Source organism: Lissotriton vulgaris, unplaced genomic scaffold, assembly GCF_964263255.1.
Source record: "Lissotriton vulgaris unplaced genomic scaffold, aLisVul1.2 SCAFFOLD_428, whole genome shotgun sequence".
NCBI classification, from domain to species: domain Eukaryota; kingdom Metazoa; phylum Chordata; class Amphibia; order Caudata; family Salamandridae; genus Lissotriton; species Lissotriton vulgaris.
In genome coordinates, this window is record NW_028254502.1 from 366,567 (window position 1) to 388,678 (window position 22,112).

The window sequence follows — 22,112 nt, forward strand, 5'->3', positions numbered from 1 at the left end:
CTCTCATGGGCCGCTCCCTCAGCGTTTGCCACACAGTAACGCCTTTCCCTTTTCCAGATTGACGTAATTCCTCCCATAGACGTCAGTGGGCTCACTTGCCCACGAAATCGCCCTCACCTGCCAAAACAAACTATTAATTAGCTTCTGTAGGCTCACCTCTTAAAACCACTAAATATCACGCCCTATGCTGGAAAGTTTGAGACTTATTCCTTATATCACACAGATACAAATACAAGCATAAAGGAATAACAAGCATTGGCATAGCCAATAGGTCTAGCTTTTGGGACCTTATAAGTATTTAGTTATGCAGCACAATATCCTTGGTCCAACAACATTAACGGTTGCATGGCTAAACACTTATAAGGTCACAAAGGCGAGACCTATTGGTTATGCCAATGCTTATTCTCATTTCAGGTTGGCTTGGTTGGTATTTTACCAATTCAAAGCTGTAACACTGTGCCTGGAATGATAATTGGCTTTTGTCATGTTACAGCTAGGCATGGACAGCACTGTGCTAGTCCTATGCTTAAAGAGTTTGCTGTAGAAATGGCAAAAGACTTTGTCCCTTTCTATCTCGACATGGATGGCACTGTGCTAATCCTATTCTTAAAGTCTCATAGAAAAGCAGACATTTGAGGTGAGCAGCAAAACAACAGTCTAGAAACCCCGAGCTGCCTGTAAATTGATACAAAAAAGTGCTAACAAAGTCACTGGTACTATAAAGCATAGCTATACAGACAGCCAGATTCCCCCACAGAAATAGGATAATATTGAATAAAGAAAATATATATATATTTTTATTATTTATATTATTTTATCAAAATTCATAAAAGATATGTAACATAATATTGAATCAACGAACATGAATAATTATGAGATCCCACATTCACACACTCAATACACACCAACAGCCACAAATACATTCTCCACACTCAAGCAAGCAAGATTCACAAAGTGTGATATAATCAAAATTCAAGATTGTTTACATTTATAATACAAAATACAGAATAAGCATAGAGTAGTCAATAGTCATTGATGTGTTTTCTTGTCATAGAAGGTGGAAACAAACGGAGGCACGAGGTTCTCCAGCGCCAACACGCTGTAATGGCTGGATTTTCTGTTTAGATGGGATCAGCCCCCAGGGGCCCCTATGACCCAGCCAAAACGTACTCACCTTCCGTCCTCAGGACCACCTATCCAGGCACCTGGTACCTACCTGAGGATAGGGAACTCGCAATATACAAGCTCATATTATCAAAAACACCACTAAATCTATAAGGATACTAAGAATACTCACTGATTACTAGGGATATCCATACCCTACACTACACTTATTCACATCAGTTGGCCTCGCGGTCACCCCGACCCAGACCGTTCTACCCTAGGGCAGATCTGACACACAATCTGGTGCGTCTACACACGGGCCTGCAGAACCCAATGCTCCCTTTTACACGTCAGTGTCCCTCCTGACGCTCTCACTTAGTCTTATACCACAATCCGGTGGCTTTACACGGCAGTATCCCTCCTGCCGTTCTCATTAACGCCGCATGTCAAACGACGACCACATTCCTATGAACACCTATACATATATATATATATTGGGATATTATCTCAGCTGTCTACTCAGGATGAAACTACAATGATGACTTTGGATATGGTTTCAGATTATTGTGTATTACCTGCTCTTGGCATCAAAGGTCCACTCACTCCCTATTTATGTGATCACCACTCACCTGATTGGGATTACTCATCCATTCATGCGCCTAGCAATTACCTAGAAGTGCCATTTACCTTTAGTGAACAAGAATAGGGACTACACGCCAGTTAGTTATAAACTGGGGACATTTATTACAGTAATATAAACATTTATGCAAATCTAACAAAGACTATAGGTAGAACACACCGCTTGAAAGAGAAAAGATTACACATAACAGGAACACTCCACTGAAAAGGAAAAGATTAGAAAGTGTAAGTGTAACTAAGTCAGACTACCTCACCTATTAGAAGGAAGATTTCTCTCTCTGCCTCTGGTGGGATTAGGGCTCTCTCTGTCTCTCCCTCCTTCACCACATCACCACGCCTCTGGTTCAGTTGCTCCAGCTGACAGCCTTCACTGCTTCCTCTCTCCTCATCTTCAGTAATCGTCTGCCTTCTTTCTCCATTCAAGAACTGCACTCTATTCTGCAGCTCCCAGCAGACATCCTCTCTCTCTCTGCAAGCTATTCGGAGCTCCAAGTTGTTCTGGGCTCCCTGCAGTCCTGTGCTCCAAGCTGGTCTGAGCACCACGCTGAACTGCACACCACGCTGCACTGACTTCCAAAACTGAACTGACTTGCACACAAGCTGGAATGAACACTCCTCCTCTCCTGTAGCTCGCTAATATGGATGCTTGTCCTTTCATGGAAAGCTACGGCCAGTAACCTGCCGCCCACCAAATTCTTGTACCTCCCCGTACCAAGGACACGTTCCCAGCTGGCCAGCCTGAAGTTGTGTCTTCGGAGTGGGGAAAAATACATTCTTTCGATAAGGGCCAGCCTGAACCGGTTCTCTCCAAGCGAACAACAGCCTTAACTATAAACTTCGCCTTTGCCCTGAAAAGCCTCCCTGCTTCCATCAAGATGGAGTCTCTCTAGCTTTAGGCCTGAAAGGGGTGAAATGCTCCTTAGCTCTGTCAGAATACCTACATGAACCATACCAATATGTCTAATATGTCAAAGCCAATAGGCAATAGACAGGTTAAAGTCAAGAATAAAGGCATATTAAGCAGCTATCCTCTTCTAGGTCTGGAAAAAGGGCTTAAAAGGGCCAACACAGGCTAAGAATACCTATACTAGATGCGAGCAGGATTAATGATCTATATCACTGCTAAATAAAGCCAAAAACCCTGCCATTACACTCCACCCTTAGATCCTTATCATGCGAGCATCTTTATAAACAATAACATCCAAACAAACAACCATCAACACAATCTATCAACAAATCAAGACCTAAAAAACTCCCTAAAAACAATGACAACTCAAGAAAATTCCACCTGAAACTCAATTGTAGGGAATAGAAACCTAAAAACAAATCAAAGTACCCTTGACCTGAATGCTGAAACATATCTGAGATTGGATCTGATAACAACAGAAACTAACCAAAGCATCCTCAAACTAAATGTGCCTCAACTTCTAATGATAACTGGTGAAATCTAATGATGTAGGGACTTATGTGTTGAATAAAAACAGCAAGGGGCCTAAATGGGCCTACTTCGGACAACTTAAGGCTAAATGTGTTTCAACTTCTAATGAGAAAACAAGAAAGGGCCTAAATGAGCCTTACGTACTATAGGCAACTTAAGCTAATGATGACTCATGAAACTATTGGTGTAGGTGCTAATATGTGAGATGAAAATAACAATAGGCCTAAATGAGGCCTACCTGCTGACATTAGTCAATTTAAGGTGAAATCTGAGAAATAAACATGACAAACTGTTGCAAGGTCTGGATAAACATTAACACATAATCATACTAAGAGACACACCACCCAGAACCATCTAAATTGTAAGGTAACCACCCTTTGATCAATTAAGGTGAAAATGCAAGAACAGTAAAAAACTACAACCCCAGTCTACAAGATAACTAGTGGAACATCAAGCTTAAATCACACAGTGGAGCACATGTGTGCGCCATCATTCAAAAAAGTCCTTCATTCGGAAAAACTATAATAGGTGACATATTTTTTTTTAAAGTGGGGCCTGCTTGTACAAGGGATTATGAATCAAGTCCTTTTACAATCCTGTAACAAATAAAACATGTTTGGGTGTCATTTCTTTTCAAAAGTGGGGCCTGCTTGTCCAAGGGATTATTTAATGTCCAAATTCTTCAGTGTAGGCCACCACCCTGCATCCTCGGTACTTCCTCCAATGCGGCCATCCATCACCCGGTCTGGTCTGGTCTGGTCTGGTCTGGTCTGGTTCCATCATCCAAAACAATAAACTAAAATAATAACATGAAAATAAAAAGCTAAAACAAATAAAGGGAGTGGGCAGATGCACGCACGCACCCCAACTGCAGCAATCCTAGAAACCAGAGAACAAGTATCATTATTCTTGTAAAATAAAATTTTCCATTTAAAAAGCACCCCGGGTGCCTTTCATTATTGAAAAGAAAATATCCTAATTAATTAAAACATTCAAAATTTGACTTTTAGTAACATTGAGTGGGGCCTAACATACCCTAATCCTAACTAAGCCAGTCTCACCCTTCTGGGCAAGAGCCATGCTACAGTGTGAAAAAAAATTTGAAATACTGCCAAATGATGACAGCATCAGCAGGGCACTGCAAGCCTCCCAATTTCCATGGTCAGAGAAGCCCAGGCCACCCCGCCCTTAAATAAACAAGCCGTGCGCGGAAGAAAATTGGATTGTAGCCCATCATAACACACTGGGACGTGATCGAAACTTGCAGAATGAAAAAAAGTTCGTCTGCGCAGACCAGCTGGGCTGCCAAGGTCAAAAAACAAATTCCTTTTGCCTGTTCTCATGGCCTGATTCTCAAACTAACGGAGGCTAATATTAATAAAAAAACAATTCTGTTACAGTGTATTGCCAATTAAAAAAGATCCAATTTTTTATAAAAAGACATTTGTCCAAATAATTAAACTAAAGGCAAGACATGGAAAATTTGAGCACTTATTTAAAAGGGGCAACTATCTTTTGCACACCAAATTATATACATTCTGCATTTGAGAAACGAATTAACATGGCCCATTTGTCAAAAAGAAATAATTTGTAAAACAGCATAAAATGCATATTCATTTCAACATTGTATTTAAGTTCACATTTATAAAAGCATACATTTTCATTTTACATTTGGGAAAATAATAATGTTACATTTTAACTTTTTTATTCAAAAGCACATGGTTGCCTCACACTAATTAAAAGCACATGTTACCACGCACTGTCGGGCAAGATTTATTATTCTAAACCTATTATTATTGCAACCATCACATTCCTGTCTAGATGGAAACCCCTCACAGAAATAATTAATGAAAACAGCCCGTAGCATGCATTCTAACGGGCCATCTTTTTAACATTTCAATAATTTTAAAAGAACACAGCTTTCTCCGTAAGGTTGATTTATAACCACATCAATTCCAAGGTGAACCCACACAAATTCGTAGACGCATTTCAAAAGGAATGTGAAATGAACAGAACCCTTCTCAAAACACAAGATGTTACCTTTCCGTCAAGAAACTGACAAAGCACGTAGGCTGACCAAGGAACCAAAAAAAAAAAAGTCAAAATCAAACCATCAAAAATCCTTAAAATAATTCACTGACTTTTATAGTCAGGTCAGATAGCCATGCATGTTGACAGCATGTAAAAAATAAAGGCTGCCATCTCAACTCAAGATATTAACCCTTTGGCAGCTCAAATAGAAACATTTCCCAACGTCCATTTATACATGGGAAAATCATTAGCACATTTCTTCACGTTTACAAAAGACACGTACATATTTTCAAAAACGTTATCCCCAAGCACCCGAGAAAGATCCAGCTCTCTCCTGCCAAACGTAATCAGAACATGCCCTGTCCAAGCCATGACCACATGGCGCTATTCACAAGCCATATTTACAAGACAAGCCTTTCACAAACAACATTTCCAAGGCGCAATGCACAAGGAACACAACTGATTAACATAAGAACATGCACCTCACAAACCACATTAATATGGCGCTATTCTAAAGCCATATTTACAAGACAGTAAACAAACTCAAAAAACAACACGCTTGTCACAAGGAATATATCCAAAGCACCATTCACAAGCAACACAGCAGATCAACATGAGAACATGCACCTCACAAGGCACATTAAAATGGCGCTATTCTAAAGCCATATTTACAAGACAGTAAACAAACTCAAAAAACGACACGCTTTTCACAAGGAATATATTCAAAGCACCATTCACAAGCAACACAACAGATCAACATGAGAACATGCACCTCATAGGCCACAATAATATGGCGCTATTCTAAAGCCATATTTACAAGGAGCTATATTCTAAAAACTCCACAGATCATATTAAAATGAACACATTTCACATTGCACAGCATAAGCAGATGCAGCAAGCAATTTAATGGGCAATTTAAAAGCACTTTTTACACACATTTATACAATTGGACCATCACAAAGATGTAACTGACTTCCTCATGTAATGCCATCCTTCAACTCTGACAGTTTAAACACCAAGATGAAAACCATTCCTTCCACCCTGAATAAACCAAATGCCATGATGTAATACAATCTCCTCACGCTGCAACAGTTCAAGCCAATAGGTCTAACAGGCTACATAAACTGCAACATCACGCCAGATGGAACTAGCGTTCAGGGCATTCCCTCAGAACACATGGCCAGGCACACAGGCTTCGTAAACTGTCCGACTACGCCAAAATGTAATTGGCGTTCAGGGCACTCCCACACAACACATGGGAGACAATCTAAACACATGGCCAGGCACACAGAGTTCGTAAGATGACGACTACGCCAAAATGTAATTGGCGTTCAGGGCACTCCCACACAACACATGGGAGACAATCTAAACACATGGCCAGGCACACAGAGTTCGTAAACTGTCCGACTACGCCAAAATGTAATGGCTGGATTTTCTGTTTAGATGGGATCAGCCCCCAGGGGCCCCTATGACCCAGCCAAAACGTACTCACCTTCCGTCCTCAGGACCACCTATCCAGGCACCTGGTACCTACCTGAGGATAGGGAACTCGCAATATACAAGCTCATATTATTAAGAACACCACTAAATCTATAGGGATACTAAGAATACTCACTGATTACTAGGGATATCCATACCCTACACTACACTTATTCACATCAGTTGGTCTCGCGGCCACCCTGACCCAGACCGTTCTACCCTAGGGCAGATCTGACACACAATCTGGTGCGTCTACACACGGGCCTGCAGAACCCAATGCTCCCTTTTCCAGCGTTCGCGATCCTGCGAAACATAAACGCCAGTATCCCCCCTGACGCTCTCACTTAGTCTTTTACCACAATCCGGTGGCTTTAGACACTGGTTTGACCCTTCAGTGCTCTCATTAACGCCGCATGTCAAACGACGACCACATTCCTATGAACACCTATACATATATATATATATTGGGATATTATCTCAGCTGTCTACTCGGGATGAAACTACAATAATAACTTTAGATGTGGGTCCAGATTATTGTGTATTACCGGCTCTTGGCATCAAAGGTCCACTCACTCCCTATTTATGTGATCACCACTCACCTGATTGGGATTACTCATCCATTCATGCGCCTAGCAAACACCTAGAAGTGCCATTTACCTTTAGTGAACAAGAATAGGGACTACACGCCAGTTAGTTATAAACTGGGGACATTTATTACAGTAATATAAACATTTATGCAAATCTAACAAAGACTATATAGGTAGAACACACCGCTTGAAAGAGAAAAGATTACACATAACAGGAACACTCCGCTGAAAGGGAAAAGATTAAGTGTAGCTAATGTGATGAAAACAATATCACCTGATTAGTGTGAAGTCTTGTTCTAGCTGTCATCTGGGTTCCTCTCTCGTCTGTGCCTTGAGTCATCTCATGCTCTCTCTCTCCTCTCCTGCACTCTTGGGTACACCTCTGCGCTGATCGCTCTGTCTCTGGACTCCTCTCCCCCGCTCTGACTGTCTCTCCACTTTGCGTCTTCACTCTTTAATGGTTCCTGCCGCTCTGATCACCGTTCATTCTACTATCTTAGTCGCTCTTTCTCTGCGCCAATGTCCAATTCCATCTGCTCCCATAGGTTAATCCACGAGCTCTCCTCTATCTCTTCTAAAAGGCATTACTTCAGACTCCAGCTATTCACACTTCCTCCTGATAAACAACTGCTTCTGACTGCTTCCTTCAGTTCCAGCTCACTATTCAACTCAGCTCTTCTCCAGATTGAACCCTCTCTCTCTCTCTGCCAACTCCACTCCACTGCTCTCCTCTCTGCTGGACTCTCTCCTCGACTGACTCCTCGACTCCCCTCTGCTTGACTGACTGACTCCGCCTCTGTACTTCACAAATATAGAATGCTGTTTCCTCATGGAAAGTTCCATCCATCAGCCCGCCGCTTACCAGATCTCTGCACCACTTCGCATCAAGGACACACACCCAGCTGGCCAGCCTTTTGTGGTGTCTTCAACACAGAGAATAATACAGCCTACCGATAAGGGCTGGCCCAGACCGGTTCTCTCCAAGTGAAAAACAGCCTTAACTATAAACTTCGCCTTTGCCCTGAAAAGCCTCCCTGCTTCCATCAAGATGGAGTCTCTCTAGCTTTAGGCCTGAAAGGGGTGAAATGCTCCTTAGCTCTGTCAGAATACCTACATAAACCATACCAATATATCTAATATGTCAAAGCCAATAGGCAATAGACAGGTTAAAGTCAAGAATAAAGGCACATTAAGCAGCTATCCTCTTCTAGGTCTGGAAAAAGGGCTTAAAAGGGCCAACACAGGCTAAGAATACCTATACTAGATGCGAGCAGGATTAATGATCTATATCACTTCTAAGTAAAGCCAAAAACTCTGCCATAACACACGCGTTTCGGTGTCTAACCCAATGTGGGTCCCACCTTTATCAGGGCGGTCATATCAAATGTGGGACCCAAGAGTAGATGCTTTTGTAAGGATAATTGGTTGAAATAAACAGTATATACAACAAAAGTGGAGCCAATATCACTCAGTAAGAGTACACTTCCTAGATATAATACATGTAAAAAAGAGAGGGGGAATCAGATGCTGGTAGCATAGTACCAATCATAGTCATTAATCTAGGATAGACCTGTTAAATATCAATGAAGGAAGTGTGCACGGGAAAATAGGTAAAGCAGAAGCAAACAAGGAAAGTCTCCCAGATAAAAGGCTAACAGGTTGACAAGAATTTACCAAACATTCCCAGAGTGTGAAGACAAACTGGATATGATGGTAACAGTAGATTAAAGAGAGTTGCATAATACCAATAAAAGACATACTTCAATGAGGGGCATCTAAGTATACCAATAACAATAAAGGGTCGGTTGGCAAAGGCTCAACATATAACATCTAAAGAAATAAAGTCATAAATATAGTAAGAACATGCAAAGACAGAGGTCTCAAAAGTAGATAGACCAATCACAAAGTCAGATACAATGAATGGAGCTTACAAGGAACCTTATATAAATACAGCTGAAGGGTGAGCATATAAGACGGTCATCCAACTTTAGCTTGAATAGTAGTTCAGGTGTAGAAGGGTGCTTATTAAGATAGGCCCACTCTCCAAGAGGAAAGCGTACAATGACGTAAATTCAAGTAAATACAGATAACATCTGTAAAGATGATAAGAATAAATCCAAATAAACAACCAAACCTAAAATAACTCAGGGAAAAAGGGAGTGAATAGGGACACAGAGCATCTCTGTAAGTAGGAGCTAAGGCATGGTTTTAACAAAGATGTTAAAAACATGATATCAGGGGCGTGGTCTAACCAGCGATGTGGTAAGACGTGCCTTGGGGAAGCTCCTGACACCAGCCACCTATATATGCCATTATAGCGGAGCCGGGGGGGCCATACCTGTCCTCCGTGGGGTGGATGCTGACCACCGACATCCGGGCCATCAGCGGTGAAGTGGACTGGCCTTCTACGGGGAGACTAGGGGCGGACGGCCGGAGCTGCGTTGAGGTCCCGAGGTGGGAGCTGCCATCTTGCCACCATCTTGTGCCTCCCGCGCTGGGGTTTAAACCGCCGCTCAGCGACCTGCCGAATTTGAAGAGGCACAGGCGCCACCTGGGCGCAGGAGACATCGGCGGAGACAGCGGGGGCCGAGGGGCTGGAGGCGGCCTTCACTAGGGAGGACTGGCAGGATCGCTGGTTGCGCCCTCCGGTGACAGCGGACCGGAGGCTTGGAGGCCTGTGGGGGAAGAAGACTCGGCCTGCGACGCAGAGGCCTTGAGTGGTGCGGGCGGCCTGTAGGCCCCATTGAAGTAGACGAACCTGCGGCAGGGAGGTGGTGAGGAGGACCCCCCCCCCCGACTGCACCTCCTGCGGTCAGGGGTTGCGACGCGCTAAGTCATCCAGTGTAGAATCCTGTGTCAGAGCCTCCAGGACATCCGTAGAGGCGGCGAGGTTGGGCCGGCCTCGGACAGCAGCCAGCAGGACAGAAGCACGGGAGACATCGGCGGAGACGGCGGGGGCCATGGGGCTGGAGGCGGCCTTCACTAGGGGGCGATTACTGACATCGCCCTCCGGTGCAGGCGGTCCGGTAGCATGGGGGCCTGTGGAGGAGGGAGACTCGGACTGCGGCACGGAGGCCCTGAGCGGAGCGGGCACCCTGGAGGCCCGTTGAAGAAGGCAAACCTGTGGCGGAGCTGCAGCGGGGAGAGCTTTTCCCGGCGGCACCTCCGGCGGCCGGGGGTTGAGGTGCATCGAGCCCACCAGCGAAGACTCTTGTGGCAGGGTCTCCAGGGCGCCCGGAATAGCGGGAGGTCGGCCTGGCCTCGGACTGCAGCCAGCAGAGTTGCGAACTCTAGGCATATCCTACCAGTGGGGTCATCCGTTCGCCCTCATCTTTCAGTGGGAGTCTAAACGGAAAGTGGTGCGAACCTACACAGAAGCGGCGCAGCTCCTTCATCTGCCGACATCGCCGCCGGCGAGCCCCTCCCGTTCGCGAAGACAAGAGAGGGTGCCAGCCAGGCCATCCTGGACCACTGTAAAATGCCACAGTCGCACACCTCCTTTGGACGGGCGGTCGACCTCCCAGACCAAGCAGGACATCATTGCGCACATCAGATCACTGGAGGGGGACCGGGAGGAGCTGATATCACGCCACTCGACGCCATGATCTGGGGGGACTATCATCTAGTCTGCCAGCTGGGCGCCCAGCTGGGCGCCCCCTGTGCGCTCACATTTCACCCCTGGTGGGAGGTACTCCACATGGTGCTTCATATTCCTCCCCGGCTCCCGGTTGGGGGGTGGGGGGTGGCGGGAGACCCCAGAAGTTAGATCTTTGAGTTCCTGCAGACCCGCCCCGACTGTCCCTACGGGAGTGACATCCCAGAGAGCGTCCAAACCCTCTGGTGTAGGATGCCCTGTACTGGAGACAGTGAGCTATGGCTCTGTTGGCCGACATTGTTGTTCAGAGCTGTGTGGCCTGTTTGGCAGCTTTTCTTTTTTCTGATCTATTCCCCCTTTTCTAGTTTCCTACTGGCCTATTGCTCTTACTCTTTCCTTTTCTCTAAGGGCACCTGGTGGGGGGCACTTGCGTCGTGGCATATCATGGGGACGGCTCTGGAGGGTGCTCCTTGCGTCTATAGGGCACTACTGGCGCGTGGCGGGAGATGTGGGTGGCCCCAGTTTTGACCCCATCATGACGACAAGCTTGCCTAGCCCCTTGAAGGTTTTAACACTCAACGTCAAGGGCCTCAACTCCCCTAACAAGCGGAGGCAGGTGTGGCATTATCTCCTTCAGCACAACCCTGACATCATATACTTGCAAGAGACGCATCTATTGCAGGCGAACACTAAGCGCATGGCACACCCTAAGTACCCTCTTCAGTTCTGGGCTTCAGCAGATACCAAGACGGCGGGGTGGCAATATTGTGCAGAGCTGGCATCAGGCGGGGGGGACCAGGCCCTTTCGGAGTGGGGATGGACGCTTCCTCCGAGTGAGTGTGGAGGTTGGACAGCGTCGCTACACCCTGTGTAACATCTATGCCCCTAACCAGTTGCAAGATCACTACCTCCGAGACCTCATACGAGAACAGGTGCCGAGAGGAGACCCCTTGTTAATTCTGGGGGGGGACTTTAATTTAGTTTGGAATCCAGATGTAGACCGCAGTGAGGGCTCCTTTAGTGGAACAGGGGCCATGTCCTCAGCAGTGCGTAAGCAGATTGAAGACTTGGGACTGCTGGATGCTTGGCGTTACCACTCCCCAGATCGACGGGACTACTCGTTCTACTCACATGCGCACAGCTCGTACTCTCGAATCGATTATCTTTTTATCTCCCATACCCTTTCTCGAGACACCCTTGGGGTTGCCATGTCTGATATCTCCCTCTCTGATCACGCCCATGTCGAGTTGCTCCTGCAGGACCCGGCCGCTTGCCCCGCCCGTGAAACGAGGTGGCACCTTCCGCCAGGTATCCTCCGGGATGCAGCCGACGTCGAAAGCATTAGAGAGGCCATTGACTCCTACTTTGTTAGTAACGACTTGCCGGAGATGCCCTTTCCAGTGGTATGGGATGCCTTCAAGGCCACGATACGGGGACATATCACGTCACTCTCGATCGCACGGGCGCGTGAGGCTCGCTTGCTGGAGGACAAACTGGTGGGGGATATCAAGAAAGCGGAACTACGAGACCAGGACCATTCCTCCCTTAAGTCGAGGAGGCAACTGGCCAACCTCAGAGAGCAACTCAGACTCCTACGTACTAATAGAGCGGAGAAATCCCTACTGGCATTGAAGCAGAGATATTTTGAAGGAGGGGATAAGGTTGGGAGGCTGCTGGCGGGGCGGCTGAGGGCACGCCAAGGCGCATATTCGCCAATGTCCAGTTGCCGGATGGGACGAGGGCTACGTCAGAGAGGGGCAAGTGTGAGGCGTTCAGGGCCTACTACTCAGAGTTATATCGAGAGGAGGCCCCACCTCAGGAGGTAATTGAGTAGGTACTGGGAAACTACGCGGGGACGCCATTACATCCGCACTACACGAAGTCCTTAGAGGACCCTATCTCCCCTGAGGATATAACGGCTGCCCTGCGGGAGCTCGCTCTAGGGAAAACCCCGGGGCCTGATGGTCTACCCCTGTCTTTCTATCGCATGTTCCAGGTTCAGCTACGGCCCCATCTTCTCAGACTATACAACTCCTTCACAGACGAAGCTGGACCGTCCCCTGATATGGGTATGGCGGAGATAGCTCAATCTCACCATCCCGATGGTCGAAATACCCCCTCTGGAACGGCTGCCGAGGGGTAGGATTAACGCCAGAATATCTGTAGCGGTTACTAGACCGCAAGATAGCGATCCCCAGGATGCAGTCTCATGGGGCACACAGCATGTAAAAGAACTGGACCACAACAGGTCAATACATTTTTTCGCTTCACTGAGGGCCCACTCAAGCCCAGAAGCCTAACCAAGTAGCCGATTTTTGCTACTAGTATCACTGGTAGGGACCATCAGAGGTCCTGATGAGTAAGCAGTAGGGGACTGCTTACAAAACATGTCATGTCGACTAGGTAGTTAACGTATTCTGTTCTACCTCTCAAACCCCTTTTTACTGTTCCCAAGTCATTAAATCAATTTTTTCCATTAGCCAGGGGAATTTAATTTTTTTTTACATTAACGTATTTAGGTCCCTACACCCCTATCACTTATCACTGTCCTACACCACACATAGCCTATCGTCATTAATATCAGTGCTCCCGCGTAGCTCGTAGCACACCCCGCCCCGTAGAGGGACGGGAAGACCCCTATGATGAAGCATGACACTAAGGGATTCTTAGTGTGTGAGGGGCATTTTAAAAACACATAGTGCTCTCTTTCTGCCACTCGCGAAGAGAGCCGCTCCCATTTCCCTTCACTGCAAAGTTGAAAATGTACATAAAAATATTTCGATCACTTCACATTGATAGAATCTCATTGTTTTTTCATATCTTTTTGGAGGGTGATTCTATCACCACTACCTCTACACTTCCTCAATTGTTATTTGGACCCCAGTACCTATACATCCCCTACAATGCGCAGGAACAGCTGGAGACCAAGCAAGGACTATACGTCATAGCTGGATTCACGCACGTGTTGTAGGCAATTGACCGCATACATGTCCTACTTGTGACCCATGCCAACACTGCACACAATTACCGCAAACAGAAAGCACACACATTCCATCAATGTGCAGGCAATAGTGGACCACTGGTGAGCCTTCACCAATGTCGTAGTTAACTACCAAGGCAGTGTGCATGATTCCCTCATCTTCCGACAGTCCAACATCAACCAGCACTTCCAGGATGGCACTGCTCGTTGGCAAGTATCAAATGAACACACCACACACCTCAACTCCACAATCATGAAACTCACAACTTTGGCATTGTGGGTGTGCGGTGTGCTACACGTCATTGTGCATGTGTGCCATTGTGCCCATCTTCCCAGTCCATGTTCGTTACTCACCCTGTTGATGTTGTGTCAGGTTATGTCGAGCAGTGTCCGAACTCCCGACTCCTGGCACCGTCTCCACACTGATGACTGTGGCCACCATTTGCTCCAGCTCCTCCTGTGGCGCAGGACTCCCACCTCTATTCGCCGTTGCTGCCTTCCTGTTGGCAGCGAGTTTCTGCTTGGTTTGGCTTTTCACATCGTGCCAGCGCATCTTGGCCTCCTCGACACTCCGACTGCATTCACAATGGAAAGTCATTTTCTCGTCTGTGTTGCCAATGACACGGTGGAGGCAGCTGACAGTTGTTGTTGGTGCTCTGTCACCTCCGTGACGACAATATGGTTGTCATGCGGACTGTACCCAGTCTTCCTCTTCCTCTTGGCCTTCCCCGAGATTCCTTGCTGGTGGTCTCTGGGGCTTGTGGGGTTTGCGTTGACTGGGCACTCGTTCCGGGTGCATCCATGTTGCTACGCAGTTTATTTTGTTTATGGTGTGTTTTTCTTGTTCAGCTTTTATATTGCATTTTCCCGCATGACGCGTGGGAACTGCCTGTTGCTGGTTATCGCAGATTTTTATATCGCAGTTGGCCACATCCCAACTTTATTTGTGTTCATGTTTCGCATTTTTGCAATTTTGCGTTAATTTTAATGCGGTCATTTGACGCGATATCGTGGGACTATCGCGTGGTGCCTTCCAGGTTGAGAATGCTACGTTAACACAGCGTTGTTTTCCCGCAATAGACTGCGATATGCAAAGTTGCGTTAAGCTATATTTGCGATGGTTATCACACATTCTTGAGAATATCCCCCAAAGTCTTTACAATTTTTATTTTCTTCATTTCCTTTACTAGCTACGAGTAATTATTAGTAATTAAATCTAGTCTACGCAAATCTTAATGAATCTCTTCCCTGTTATGTTCTCTTCCAATCAATGTTGTTTACGTTAGTCCAATCCCAGCGCGACTCACAACAACTAACCTATAGCAACGCAGCACCTCAGTGATGTTTTCTCACCAACTGAACACACCAGCTCACTGATAAATCAGTATCACTCCTTCTACTGACCCTTCCTTTACAAAATCAGTGTCAATGTCTTTAAAGTATTTAACAAACAAAACAAAATACATTAACACAACTTGTCTCCTCCACTAAAGGAAATTCGAAAGTTTTTCATGTATTATAAGAAATTCTTTAAACTTCAGCACAATCTCGACCAGTGCGATTATGCTTTCTTACAAGTGGAAAATTCTCGGGAATTCCCCAGTTTTGCTTTCTGAAGTGACCCAAATAACTCTCCACTGCTTCATTCAATAAAGTTCCCTTTACAATAATTTCAGTTCAACGACCGCCTAGTACTGTGTTTCCAGCAGACAATGCACAAAATGCTTAGTGTATGCCACCCTAAGACAACCCTTGGGCTTATCCCGGGGTCTTAGGCCTACGACGGACCTGTTACCTTTTCTTCCATTGAGATTCAACAAACTTCAACGTGACATTAAAGTACTAACTCAACATATATCTTGAAACTGTTAATTCTGTCCAGTCCAAAACTCCTCTGTTCTCCACCTAGTATTTTAGTCTAAACTAACCATCTGATGCAACTACCAAACACTGTCACAGCGGAAGCGCTGGGGGTTCTTATAATCATGTATATCCCACACCAACCTTTATAATATGGAAACGTAACTCTAATGATGGGCCCATAAATCATTATTATTTCTTATAACAATATCAAAGGTCCTTCGATTGATCTTTGGTAGAGCTAAAAGGGACTAAGTAGAGAAAATTAGAGAGCTATTCCCTCATGAGGACCTGTAATGAAGAAACAGCTATACTTCATAAACAATATTCATCAATGATAACTTAGAAATAATTCATAACTCATGAAATAAGGACAGACATTAATCTTTCTTTTATCTTTTCTTTGTTATTTCAGTAATATGAATGGTCAGACACAAATACAATTCATAAGTTTTCTTAAATCTCAGAGCTACAGGTTAAAATGCATCACAAGTATTACAAGTTGAATGACTCAAACCCATCAAACAAATCAGGTAAAGTATAGAGGAGGGAGAGAGGAAAAGAAAACATCAAATATCACAGTTCTGATACCTGTCAGTAAGACCAAAACTAATGCACAGCGTGAAATTAGTTGGGAAAACTAGCTCCACAGCCGTAGGAGAATAGTACAGGCAGCATCACCAGCTGATGATGTGCAAGGTCTAAAAGAAGATTTCTTTGTAAATCAAGATTGCCAGCCAGAGCGATCAGGATTCAGCAGAGCATACAGTATACCACGAATGCAGGACACTTCACCAGAATGTGAGCAATCCGATGATCATCACCAGCATCTTTATACTCAAATAGCAAAGTTGTTACAGTAAATGTTTCTCTTCTAAATCCTACAAGATTTTCCTTTGGACAATGACTAGGGGAGGTAAAATCTCATCACAATAACTTTACAAATTTCGCTAAACAGTTTTTGTCTAAAAATTGTATAGCTTCCAAGAGAGGAAAAGGAAAACTACAGTTTCATTTTCAAATAAACAAAGCAATAGTTTCATTTTAAACCTACCCTAGACAGGAAAGAATTATACTATTCTCCGCAGTCTAAGGATGTGATTGTATTTCTTTCCTAGGACAGAAAAGAATAGAAAGAAGAATGGAGCACGTTAGCACATCCCCTAACTAATACATTTGCTGATGCCTACATAATTTAGCACAGGAAAGAGGAGAGAGAAAGGTCATTTTCTAGGGCCTAGATAACTTTCACAAAGAATAGTAGATTTTTCTTGTGGTTGCAGTTGTTTATATATGCAGTTCAGGAAACTGGATAATAATGTCTCTCTCATTCTTTAATTAATAATCCTCTCTTAATGTCATCTGTACTGTACTGTATGTATTATTCTGACTTTAAAATTAGCTGCATTTCTGAATATTTTTCTTGGTCATACTTTCAGAATCTACACGTTTTAGTATACTTTGGTTTTTTACACACGTTAGTAATTTATTAAAATACACGCATGAGTGGATTTTCTCTGAGCAGATTTTATTTACAAAAATCATGCTCCATCAATTGTGACGCAGAAATATACCATAACGTAATACAAATCTCAAAGGAGAATCTAAAGAGTTTTCAGAGTGAGCATTCACAATGCCATTTTAGTCATGAAAGTGAGGGTACTTTTTCTGTAGAGGATTTAGAAATAAAACTTGAACGGAAAGGCAATGAAAAGCAGTGTTTAGGCATAGGGTGGTATGAATTGGCAGTTAGGAACCACATTCCGTGCCTCATTAATATGGTGGTGAACCCGCCAACGGCAGGCTGTCGGTGGTGGGTTTACCGCCATCGTAAGGCCATTCACCACCTGCCAGATTGTGATGGCGGGCAGTGTGCTGGCAGACGGAAAGCCCGACCACCATGGGTCCGACAGAGGCAATCATTTCTATTGCCTGTCGTACCCGCCCTACATTCACAGAATGGTGGCGTGCCTAGCAGGCACCGCCCGCCAGATCTGGATGCTGGATCCCTGCCATCCTTTCCATGGCAGTTCCCTCGCCATGGAAAGGCTGGCAGGGATGTTCTTTGGGGTCCCGTTGCGGGCCCCCTTTGTGCAGGAGCAGTTGGTGTGTGCATTTCCCTGCACCATGACGCGGTGCCTGCCAAGTAGTGCAGTGAAATGTCAACAGTGCATTTTTAACATTGTGGTGGGTGCTGCAGCTAGCAGCTCCTGCCACAATGTTAAATATAGCTGATGCGACCCTCACAGTGGCAGTCGCATCATAATAACCCCTGTGGGACTCGCCACTCCGCCCCTATCATCGAACACCCTTTTTCCAGCGTGTCTGCCTGCAGAGAATAATTCAGTGTGTGGCGATCTGACTCCTATATATTTTGGTGACTGCGACCCCCTGGACCGCCACACAAATGCGCTATTAAACTTCGCTGGCATGAAAGAGGGCACCGTGCAGATCCACCAATGCCATTACACCACTACAACCTCACATTTCCAGCCGCCCCTGTGCAACTACCACCTCGCCATGGGCAATGCTGAAGCAAAACAGCCCAAACTAAACTTCGAAGCTCGGAAGTCTTCAAAATCCCAGACGGAAATGGAGGATGAGCAATCCACAACCTATGAACAACCCACATCTACAGATGACCTGAAAGCCCTCCACCTCGCTATACAATCTAGTGTAACTTCCATAGAAACAAAAATGGACACTATGAACGCGCGTATTGACCATTTAGCGCACAAAAGTGACCAACATGAAGAGAGGCTGAAGGAAACTGAGAAGCGTATTTCTGACTTCGACGATGCCTCCGCTACCACCATCACCAAAACGCTGGACATGGAAAAAATTCTGAAGCTAATAGCCGCAAAAAACGAAGACTTAGAATCGCGCTCTAGGCGCAACAATTTGCAAATGTTGGGAGTACCAGAATCCACCGCCACGGGTAAAATGGAGGACTTTGTAGAACGTATGCTTGTGGCCTCCTTTGGCAAGGAGGATTTCTCACTGATGTTCATTGTTGAAAGGGCATACCGCTCGCTGGCCCCCCATCCAGTACCTGGAGCTCCTCCCCGCCCTATTATTGCGAGGGTTCTCAATTACCGGGACCGTGACGCTGCCCTTCGACTCGCCAGAGAACAGGTACTATTCGACGGCACTGAAGTATCAATATATTCAGATTTCACCCAGAAGGTCATAGAAAATTCCTTCCTGTGAAAGAAAAACTTCAGCAAATGAACATCGAGTACGCCATGCTCTTTTCTGAGCGTCTTAATATCACCCACCTGGGGAAACAGCACTTATTCACGAATCATCAGCACGTCTATGATTTCCTAAAAACTCTCCCGAAGACAGCGACGAACCGTTCATCCCCCTCCAGGCACTCCCAAGAAGAAGGAGCGATGTCAGACATAGAGTGACAACTGCATCCTGAACTACGGGAAATATCTCCATCTTCACAAGACACACGCCATGATGGAGAAATCCTTCCACAACTCCCTTCACACTACATTATGGCTTATGCACCTCGTATTGATCTCAGCCGCATCCTGTGCTGCTGGTGGCTCCCATCTGATACGGACTGGAAGAGAGCACCACTCTTACCCCCGAGCAGCCTTGTTGGAACAAGGGGTGAATGGACGCCCTCTTTCTGCCACCCGGTCAAGTGAACCCTACACTGACTTGTTTTGAACTGGTTAAAATGTTGGTCCCACTATCGCCTGTTGGGAAAGTGGAACAGGGAATCTACGGGGAGGGTGAGGGAAATGTCACGGCGGGTTTGGGCTGCTGCTGTGGGAGGAGGGAGGACATGAGAAATGTTTAATACCACTTTTTATCACACCACTTTGCACACACATGCCTACGTTGATAATCCCGAATATACCACACACATGCTCCACAATGAGTAATTGGCACACATAATATGGAGTCCTGTCCTAGCTTCCTCAATTATAACGTCCTGACTTGGAACATGTGAGGATTGGGAGACCCCCGCAAACGTCACCATATCTTATCCTATTTGGACCGCCACAATATTCACTGCACTATGCTCCAGGAAACACACCTCACTCCCACTGCACCCATTGTATTTGCAACGCGCTGGCCAGCCAGCAGATGCTTTTCGTCCTACTCCTCATATAAATGAGGTATACTTATCCTTGTAAAATGCACACTCCCCTACACCCCCATTGAATCTTATGGAGACGCAAAAGGCCGCTACAGTATCCTATTGGGACGACTCTCCGCTCAATCCATCACCCTTGTCTCTTGCTATGGACCTAACACTGATGATGTTAGAGTTTTTCCTGATCATTTGGGGCAAAATACTGGATATTGGTTCCACGCATCTGGTATTGGGGAAGTTTTTAATGTCACATTAAACCCTACAATGGACAGATCACTCCTGCAACCTCACCACTACTCTAACGCACATCACACACTTAAAAAACATCGTAGATGAGCACGACCTCGTAGATGCCTGGCGCACTCTTCACCCGCAAGCGCAAGAAGCATCCTGCTATTCTACTGCCCACTCCTCCTGGTCGGTCATAAATGGATGGCTTCTCACTAAAGAGTTAGCAACCTGGATGTCATACTCATCTCATCTCTCACACACATATTTGGACCACACACCTGTCCTCCTCACCTTCACACTGCCCCATGAAAAACTCACCTTACATCTCCTGGCAGCTCGCCCCACAGACACTACTAGACCCCATTTTCAAGGAGGAAGTAGAGCAAGAAATAACAGACTTCTTCCCCCGAAATGACAACTCAGTGCTGCACTATGCTACGGTTTGGGAGGCCTTTAAGGTCACCATACATGGTGTCTGCAACTGTAGACTTTATACCCTTTTTTGAAGACACAGCCATTGCCTGGCTGGGAGACGGCCAGAGAGTATTCCTCCTTGCACATCACGAAGACGAGGAGATTATATCCGCTATAATGCAACTACAATGTGGCAAAGCCCCGGGGTCGGACGGCCACCCGGCTGAATTTTACGAGACATTCTGACACCTGCTCCTTCCCGTGCTGTGCCATGTCTTTGAAGAAGCCCGTGAATCAGGTATTCTGCCCCGAACTATGCGCGAAGCTCTCATTATCTCCTTAACAAAACCGGGAAAACCAACTACGCAATGCGACTCCTACAGGCCCCTGTCCCTCATCAATGTCGACACCAAGATTCTAGCCAAACTAATTGCGGATCGCATCAGCCCCCTTATGCCTGTATTGGTCCTCCCTGACCAATCAGGGTTTGTGCCAAGCAGAAGCACATCCCACCATCTGCGTACCCTATTTGCGATCCTTCAGTATATTGACCCAGACATGAATGCTGCTGCCATTTTCCTAAACGCCACCAAGGTGTTTGATTTCCTGGAATGGGATTATCTTGCCTTTGTATTGCATCTTATGGGCTTTACTCCCCCATTCCTGGCCTGGATAACCCTGCTATACACTGGCCTGTGGGCCACAGTGATGGTCAATGACACACAATCATCCCCCTTCACAATAGCGAGAGGCACTGGGCAAGGGTGCCCCCTCTCTCCCCTTTTATTTGCCCTGGCTATTGAACCTCTCGCTGCTAAGGTCCGCCAATGGTTTTGAGACCACGCCCTCATCTATCCCGAAAGACAAATGCTAATCTCCCTATATGTGGACGACCTCACCCTTTATTTACGGAACCCGGATGAAAGTCTGAACCCAATTCTCCGAATTTTTATTCTCTTTGGTCGTCTCTCTGGGGTCAACATCAATTGGTGTGAATCTCAGATATATCCCCTCGCCGACTCCACCCTGCGCTTCACCCCTGACTATCCCCTGACATGTTGCGATGATACACTTACCTACCTCAGTATAGTCATCTCCAGTAATCGGGAGGAGCTGATGAGTGCCAACTATGGTCTTGCACTGGATCTATTAACTGAAACAATTACAAGATAGATTGCGTTAACCCTATCCCTGGCCGGCAGAGCAGCTCTTATAAAAATGGTAGTATTGCCCAAGCTACTTTACCTATTCATTAACATCCCTTATGCCTCCAGCTGACACTTTTTCTCAACTGTAAAAACTCAGCTCACACGACCCACTTGGGGAGGGATACAATCCAGGTTGAGATGGGACACTCTCACACGACCCTTTTGCGAGGGCGGATTCGAAATACCAGATCTAGAGCTATACTTCTTCTGTGCTCAAGCTCCTTTTGCCTCATACTGGATACACCCCCCCTTACATGCCTCACCTTGCGATTGAGGATGGATATATGGCCCTACTCCGTGCAATGCCTACTTGAGCACCCCTGGAGTCCTGCAGCACTTCGCATCCACTACTGTACAGTGCACTACTAGCGCCTGGCACGGCCTAGCTAATCTAATACAATGCGCCCTACTATACTCCCCCCCTCCTTC

At 45.9% G+C, this 22,112-nt stretch overlaps 1 protein-coding gene and 1 long non-coding RNA gene across 2 annotated transcripts in view; one reads left to right on the forward strand and one right to left on the reverse strand.

Moving 5' to 3' along the window:
• LOC147659516 (transmembrane protease serine 9-like) overlaps window positions 1-22,112 on the forward strand; it is a 680,763-nt gene that overhangs the window by 297,537 nt on the left and 361,114 nt on the right. The window lies entirely within an intron of this gene.
• Window positions 1,998-8,597, reverse strand: LOC147659519 (uncharacterized). The gene is made up of 2 exons (XR_015307219.1): window positions 7,553-8,597; window positions 1,998-4,060 (listed from the first exon to the last, which is right to left on the reverse strand). It is a non-coding gene; the product is annotated as an uncharacterized LOC147659519 (long non-coding RNA).